Source organism: Psammomys obesus, unplaced genomic scaffold (assembly GCF_907164565.1).
Source record: "Psammomys obesus unplaced genomic scaffold, mPsaObe1.curated_primary_1811, whole genome shotgun sequence".
In the NCBI taxonomy this organism is placed as follows: domain Eukaryota; kingdom Metazoa; phylum Chordata; class Mammalia; order Rodentia; family Muridae; genus Psammomys; species Psammomys obesus.
The window spans coordinates 12826356-12833882 of record NW_026596166.1 but is presented as its reverse complement, the minus strand read 5'-3'; positions in this window follow the sequence as shown (position 1 = coordinate 12833882).

The window sequence follows — 7527 nt, the reverse complement described above, 5'->3', positions numbered from 1 at the left end:
TATGTGATAGACAAAAGCATATACTAAATGGGATTTCCTATGGAATGATGTGATCCAACTGAATAGTTTACTGCCAGAGTATAAAAGCTTAAATATAACTCAGCTTACTTTTACAAAAGGAACAAGAGCAATTTACTGAAAAGGAACATTGGATAATTTTTCAAGGTTGAATTTCTAAAACCTTGCAGTCTGGATGATTATCAAGTTGCAATCTTTTGTCACAAAAAATTTTTAATGAGGCGTAGGAGGCATATTTTGAGGCTTTTCATGCAAGCGGTAAGCACAAAGGTTTGTCCAGTTAAGCCATATTCAAGCCTTGTAGTCAGCAAGTATGTGAGATAGTTATGGCAAGGCTGGGATCTGGACAAGAAATTCATATGAGGCCACAATGAATGGAGGCCCCATTTCAAGTCTGGGAAATAACTATACATTTATTCTAAATGTCTCTAAGCATTTAGTAGTTATTTATTTTGTTTTTATTTGAGGAAAATTCATTGAGTGGGCATTCAGAGCCAGAGAGTTTGCACTAAATTTGGATAAGAAAAATGTATGTCAGTAATAAATAGATCTTGTATTAGAGATTTTGAGAAAGTTGAAACTTGCATAATATAAAATAATTATTCAAAATGAGAAATTTTATTAGAATCATATTTACAAATCACAAATTAAAAATGAAAGCACAATTGATTAGTAAGTTCATGGCTGTGAGTCAATCAGGAAGGAGAACAGACTTCTAATAGATATAATCAGAAGACCACATAAAACAGGATAGACATAGGAGAAGACAGGGAACAGGACATGAGCCCCCCACAGAAGCCTCAGAAAGACTTTACCCAGCAGGGTATCTAAGGAGATACTGAGACTCATAGCCAAACTTTGGGGAGAGTGCAGGGACTCTTATGGAAGAACAGGGAGATAGGAAGGCCTAGAGGGGACAGGAGCTCCACAAGGAGACCAAGAGAGTCAAAATAATCTGGGCTCAGGGTTTCCTGCAGAGAATGATAAGTCAACCAAGGACTATGCATGGAGAGGACCTGGACCCCTGCTTAAATGTAGCCCAGTTTCTATGTGGGTTCCCTAGTGAGGGGAGCAGGGATAGTCAGAGGTATGAACGTGGCTGCCTGCTCTTTGATCACCTACCCCTGGTGAGGTGGCCTTACTAGGCCACAAATAAAGAGGTTCCAGACAGTCCTGATGAGACCTGATAGGCTCTAGGGTTAGATAGTAGGAGAGAAAGACCTCCCCTTTCAGTGGACTAGGGAAGGGACATGTGGATGGGAGAGGGAGGGAGGTGGGATGGGGAGGAAATGAGGGAGGAGACTACAACCAGGATACAAGTGAATAAATTGTAAATAATAATGATGATGATGAAAAAAGTAAAAAAAAAAAAAAAAAAGAATGGGGACTGGAAAACAGGAGAGGGGAAATTGGAGACATATTAAGAAAATTTTTCAATCTTGAGTCACACTGAAGTAAGTGACACAGTCGGGGTTTTTTTTAGAGTTTTCATTTATAACAGGAGCCCATTTAAAATCCAATCTGCCTTCAACTGTACTTTATTCTCAGGATATTTGTAAGGACAACCTGATGACCCTAAGAGAGCTACAGCAAGAGCTAAGATAAGTGAACTTGACTGTCACAAGATGAACCCAGAGTGCTATACAAATTCTGACACCTGACAGCTTAGATAGGAGAAAGCCAAGGTGTTAGTGACGAAGAGGTCAAAGTAGATTTGACGCGCATTTCCACTGAAATGTAATGAGCTAATTTGATTCTACAAGCCTCACTCTCTGAAATACTACATTTTGTCATATATGAAATGATTGATGCTTCTTTGGGGCTGTAACTGTTTTGATCTATCTACCTATTTCTTATCTCCAATGCCTCCAATTACAATGATTTTAGAAATGCCATCTACCGTTTTGTTTTAAGTAGCACTGATGTTATGAACCTATGTTGGAATCTCAGTTATCGTTGAATGCCAAATTCTATTTGAATTTTGTAAGAAACTTGAAAACCATACTATTTCAAAGCCAAAATAATCGCATTGGCTGTTGATAGGGAGTATTTTTACTGTGTTTGTTGGGTGTATGCCATGTGTATGCAGGTTATGGTTTAGACCAGGATGGTCTTTAGATAGCCTGGTGCTGGAGTTACAGACATCTGTGAGTTGCCTAATGTGTTGCTGGAAAAGGAATTCAGGTCTTCTGCAATATTAGTGAGTTCTCACAGTGGCTGGCTCTTTGACCACCTGCCCCTGAGCGGGAATCAACCTTGCCAGGCCACAGAGGAGGACATTGCAGCCAGTCCTGATGAGACCTGATAAGCTAGGGTCAGATAGAAGGGAAGGAGGAGGAGGTCCTCCACTATCAGTGGACTTGGAGAGGGGCATGGGAGGGGATGACGGAGGGAGAGTGGGATTAGGAGAGAATGAGAGAGGGGGCTACAGCTGAGATACAAAGTGAATAAAATATAATTAATATAAAAAATAGAAATTTAATTAATAAAAAGAGTAGTGAGTTCTCTTTCCTATGAGACTTATCTCCTGCACCAATAGGCATATTTTGAACTGACTGGGTTGCAAAAGTAATAAACTTTGGATTTGAAAGACCCAGGACAGTTTGCTGGCTCATCATTTGCAAGTATTCCTCCTTTCTTATTCTTATTTTTTTACTTATTATTATTATTATTATTATTATTATTATTATTATTATTATTATTTTTGCAATTTATTCTATTTGTATCCTGGCTGTGATCCCTCTCTTATCTCCCAAGCCACCCTCCCTCTCCCTTCTCCCCCTATGCATCTCCCTAGTCCCCTGATAGGGGAGGACCTTCTCCCCTTCCCTCTGACCCTAGCCTATCAGATATCATCAGGACTGGCTGCATTGTTTTCCTCTGTGGCCTGGTAAGGCTGCTCCCCCCTCAGGGGCAGGTGGTCAAAGAGCCAGCAACTGAGTACATTACAGAGAAAGTCCCTTTCTCCCCTTATTAGGGAACCCACTTCAGTATCAGCAGGGGTTTTAGGTCCTCTCCATGCATTGTCCTTGGTTGGGCTATCATTCTCTTTAGGGCCTGAGGAATCAGTTTTTAAGGCTCTGTTGGTCTCCCTTTGGAGCTCCTATCTCTTCCAGGTCTTTCTGTCTTACTCTTTTTTCTAAGGTTTCCTGCACTCTGCCCAAAGATTGGCTATGAGTCTCAGCCTCAACTTTGATACCTTGATCAGTAGAATCTTTCAGAAGCTGTGGTGGGCTCCTGTCCTGTTCCCTGTCTTCTGCTTCTGATGTCTATTGTTTCTGTCCTTCTGAATGAGAATTGAGCATCTTCCCTAGGGTCTTCATTGTTGTTTAGATTCTTTAGGAGTATAGATTTTAGTATGTTTATCCTATATTATGCAGCTTATGAGTGAATATATACCATGTGTGTCTTTTTGCTTCTGGATTACCTCACTCAAGATTATGTTTTCTAGTTCCCACCATTCACCTGGAAATTTCATGATTTTCTTGTTTTTAATTGCTGAGTATTATTCCATTGTGTAAATGCACCACAATTTCTGTATTTGTTCCTAAGTTTCCAGCTTCTGGCTATTACAAATAGAGCTGCTACAAACATGGTTGAGCAAATGTTCTTGTTGTATAGTTGAGCATATTTTGGATATATACCTAGGAATGGTATAGCTGGACGTTGAGACAACGCTATTCCTAATATTCTGAGAAAGTGCCAGATTGATTTCCAAAGTGGTTGTACAAGTTTACACTCCCACCAGCAACGGAGGAGGGTTCCTCTTTCTCAACATCCTCTCCAGCATGTGTTGTCACTTGAGCTTTTTATCTTAGCCGTTCTGATGGGTGTAAGGTGATATTTCAGGGTTGTTTTGATTTGCATCTCTCTGATGACTAAGGATTTTGAGCATTTCTTTAAGTGTTTCTCTGCCATTCGATATTCCTCTATTAAGAATTCTGTTTAGCTTTTTACCCATGTTTCCTATCCTGTTCTTAAATGAAGGATTCTAAGTATTTGACAGTTTAAGGAACCACCAAAAGCAGTACTGTTTATGCCTTATCAGCTAGATCACATGTGGTTTGTTAACTAAATTACTTAGTTAACAAATTAATTGTTACTTAGTTATCTAATTAATTGATTGTATTTATTGACACCACTTGAAATAATATAGAGCAAATAATTGAATAATTTTAGAAAAAATTCACAACACTGTTTTGAGTATTCACTTATGAAAAAATAAATGAATGTTTATTTTCTGGCTTTCTATAGATACTAGTCTTAAACTTATAATAAATGAATAATGGGGTCTCTGAAATCTAAGAAGAATTATATTTGTATCCTGGCAATAATTACCTTAATGTTATAATAATGAATAATTGATTTTTACCTGAAAACAAAATTAATGGGAATTAGGACAAGCATTAAGAATGTTCATCTTCTAATTAATAAGCTCTTTCTCTCAGTCTTTTTCCTAAAAGATTGAAAAATGACTGGAAATGGGTTCCATGGTTTCATTAGGTGTGTGGGCTTTAATAGATTCTACTTGCTAGCAACCCAAGCTTGGCATACATTGATGATCCTCACCTTAATAATAAAGTTACACTTTAATAAACTCATTGTGATTTAAAATACCCTAACTCAAAATGTATTGATACACCTCACCTACAAATATTGCAACCCACAACAGAGATCATCAGAATACAGGCTGTTTATCCATTACACCTCACCTACAAATATTGCAACCCACAAAAGAGATCATCAGAATACAGGCTGTTTACCCATTTTGAGTGGGTTTGTGCCTAACATGGAGAGAGAGCTATGACATACTGTTTGCCTGGAAAAGGATGAAGATTAGAGTAATCTATGATATCTACTGAATTCAAATTCCTTTGTAAAGACAAAGAAAAATTGTTAGAATCACCATGCCAGGTATCATCCACATTTCATAGTCCCAAGATCTTTGATTCTCTTACTTCTTAGAAGCTCAGCTTCAAAGCTTTTGATAATTAATTAGGATCTTCCTCTGTATTCTATCTCTCCTTGCCATACTGCTTTGTGATCAGTTAAAAATTTCAGAGTGTTTTAAGCCTCTTAATGTGTAATTCTCACAAGCAAACTTTTTTTTTTTTTTTTTTTTTTTACCAAATAAAGGAATAGAAACTATTAACAGTGCATTGTTGGTAGATTTGTCTCTACATAAAGCCCTTCACTAAAATAGTTGCTGAAAAGGACATTTGCTGAAGGACAATAATCAGGACTGCCGTTATGAAGGAGAATCTCATCAAGGGATTCATAAGGATATTTGGAATGTTAAGATGATGGGTTTAATTATTGTTTCTGTTTTAATAGTTAAACTGTGTACTACTTTTAGTTTAAACAGAAAGGTGGAAGATTTAATCCAGCAACATGGCTACTCTCTCTCAAGAGATCACATCCAAAGACCTAGATCTCTGTGATCCAGCTGAGATACAGACAAGCCCTTAGTGTACACCTTTAATACCTCTGCCTGGAATTTAGTAGATGCTTTGAATCACACACAATGACTTCTAATTGAGGGGCAGACAAAGTGAGGAATCAGAGAAAGATTCGACAGAATGATTCAGAGAATACACCCAACTCACAAGAACAGGAAAGAAAAGCTATTTAAGAGCAGCACACACACACACACACACACACACACACACACACTCTCTCTCTCTCTCTCTCTCTCTCACACATAGATAGAGAGAGAGAGAGGGAGAGAGAGAGAGTTAATTCCTGGAGACAGTTCAGTACAGTAGAGAGGAGGAGAGTACAGTAAAGGAATACAGTAGCTTTTGTGTAGTCAGTTTGGTACAGTTTCATTTGTCGAGTTCAGAGGCAGTGTTTTCTAAGTAGAGAAATTCAGAGAGAATCTGAGAGAAACCAATTTAAATCAGTTGTTTTGGAGAGAAATTTTGAGCAAGAACTGCTGAGTTGAACCAGACAGCCAGAGTTCATAAAGAACTGGGAAAGATGAGTTTATTCACCAATAAATCTCAGAGGCTGAAAACAGTCTATGCCTAGGTTAGCAGACGGAGGCTGGAAGCTGAAGACTTCAAGGTCCAGGCTTACAGAAGGTTAGATTGCATGGAGGCTAGAAGCTCTAGGCGTCTAGTTAGACAGAGAAACGTTGGGTTTAGCTCAAGCCATACATTAGTAAATCTTGGTATGGCTCTGTTTGCTTTCTCTTTCTCTAGTCTCTTAAATGCAGCACATTTCAATACGTAATACTTCATGTGTGTATTTTGCGAACAACGCAATGAAAATGCCACCTGTTATATCCTCTGCATCCCTAACATTGACTTTATGTAAAATCAAGTTAAGATCCCGAAAGAGAAGTTTTTCTATAGGATCAGAAGAAGCATAGATGCCACTTTAGGAAACGAATGACAGTTTGAAACTTAGAACAGCAAAATATATGAACTTGTGTTGGAAAGTTTGCTTATGATCCTATATGCTGAAAAATAAACCTCTGGGTATATGGTTGCCTAGAGACATACGAATTTAGACCTTCAGTCTACAGGAAATGACCGATTTACTTGATGAGAAGACTCAGTGTGAAAACCTATAATAGTGAACGACTTCTTGTGACGAGGCTAGAGACTCATATGGGAGCAATACACATCCCCTGAACCACAGAACAGAAAAAAAATGTTTACTATCAGTATAAAATATCTATATAATTTGGGGTAAATTAATACTCTATGGTTATACACATATTTTATAAATGTGTTGTTCTCGACACACACTCTGGGAGTAGGAGGTGTTCCTTTGAGCAGTTTAAGAATAAGCACAGATAATCACATTCGTTTTAAGAAAAGTGAAACATAGGCTTATTTGTGTACTGCAAATTGACCGTACTCAATTGTTTCTTTTGAAACATCAAAAATAATGGCGACAAAATATTATGGAATGTTTCCGTATTCATTACTGCATCTTTCCTTGTCTATATTAGTTATGCTGAAATATACCAACCTGTCATTACACTGTTGTGAAGAGAGCAGTAACTCTCATGGTCCCGAAACTCAAAGGTGTGTCTTTTCCCATAGTGTTTGTCTGCTATACATAGTCTTGGATAATGAAGTAGCTATGGCTAAAGAAAAGAGATTTTGTGGAGAAGGAGCAGTAGCAAAGCACATTTGTGTCCTTAAATTTTCTGTTGAATTGTGGTACAATGCTTCTGTTACATTCTACATGCTACTGTGTAGCTCATGCCACACTGGCTAAGACCCTGTTTTCTCATACCCGCGTTACACTGAGCAGGATGGGAGACTGTTCTTTGGTTTTGTGAATTGCAAATATAACTGCTAAACTGGACTCCTTTGGTACTGACAATGCCTGACTCCCTCAGACTAAATAGCTACTTCATGCAGCACATATGATACAGGTTCCCGTCTCCCTCCCCAGGTTGGTGCTTTCCTTCCACTAAGTGATAGAAAATAATATCAGTAAACATACACACACACACACACACACACACACACACACACACACACACACACA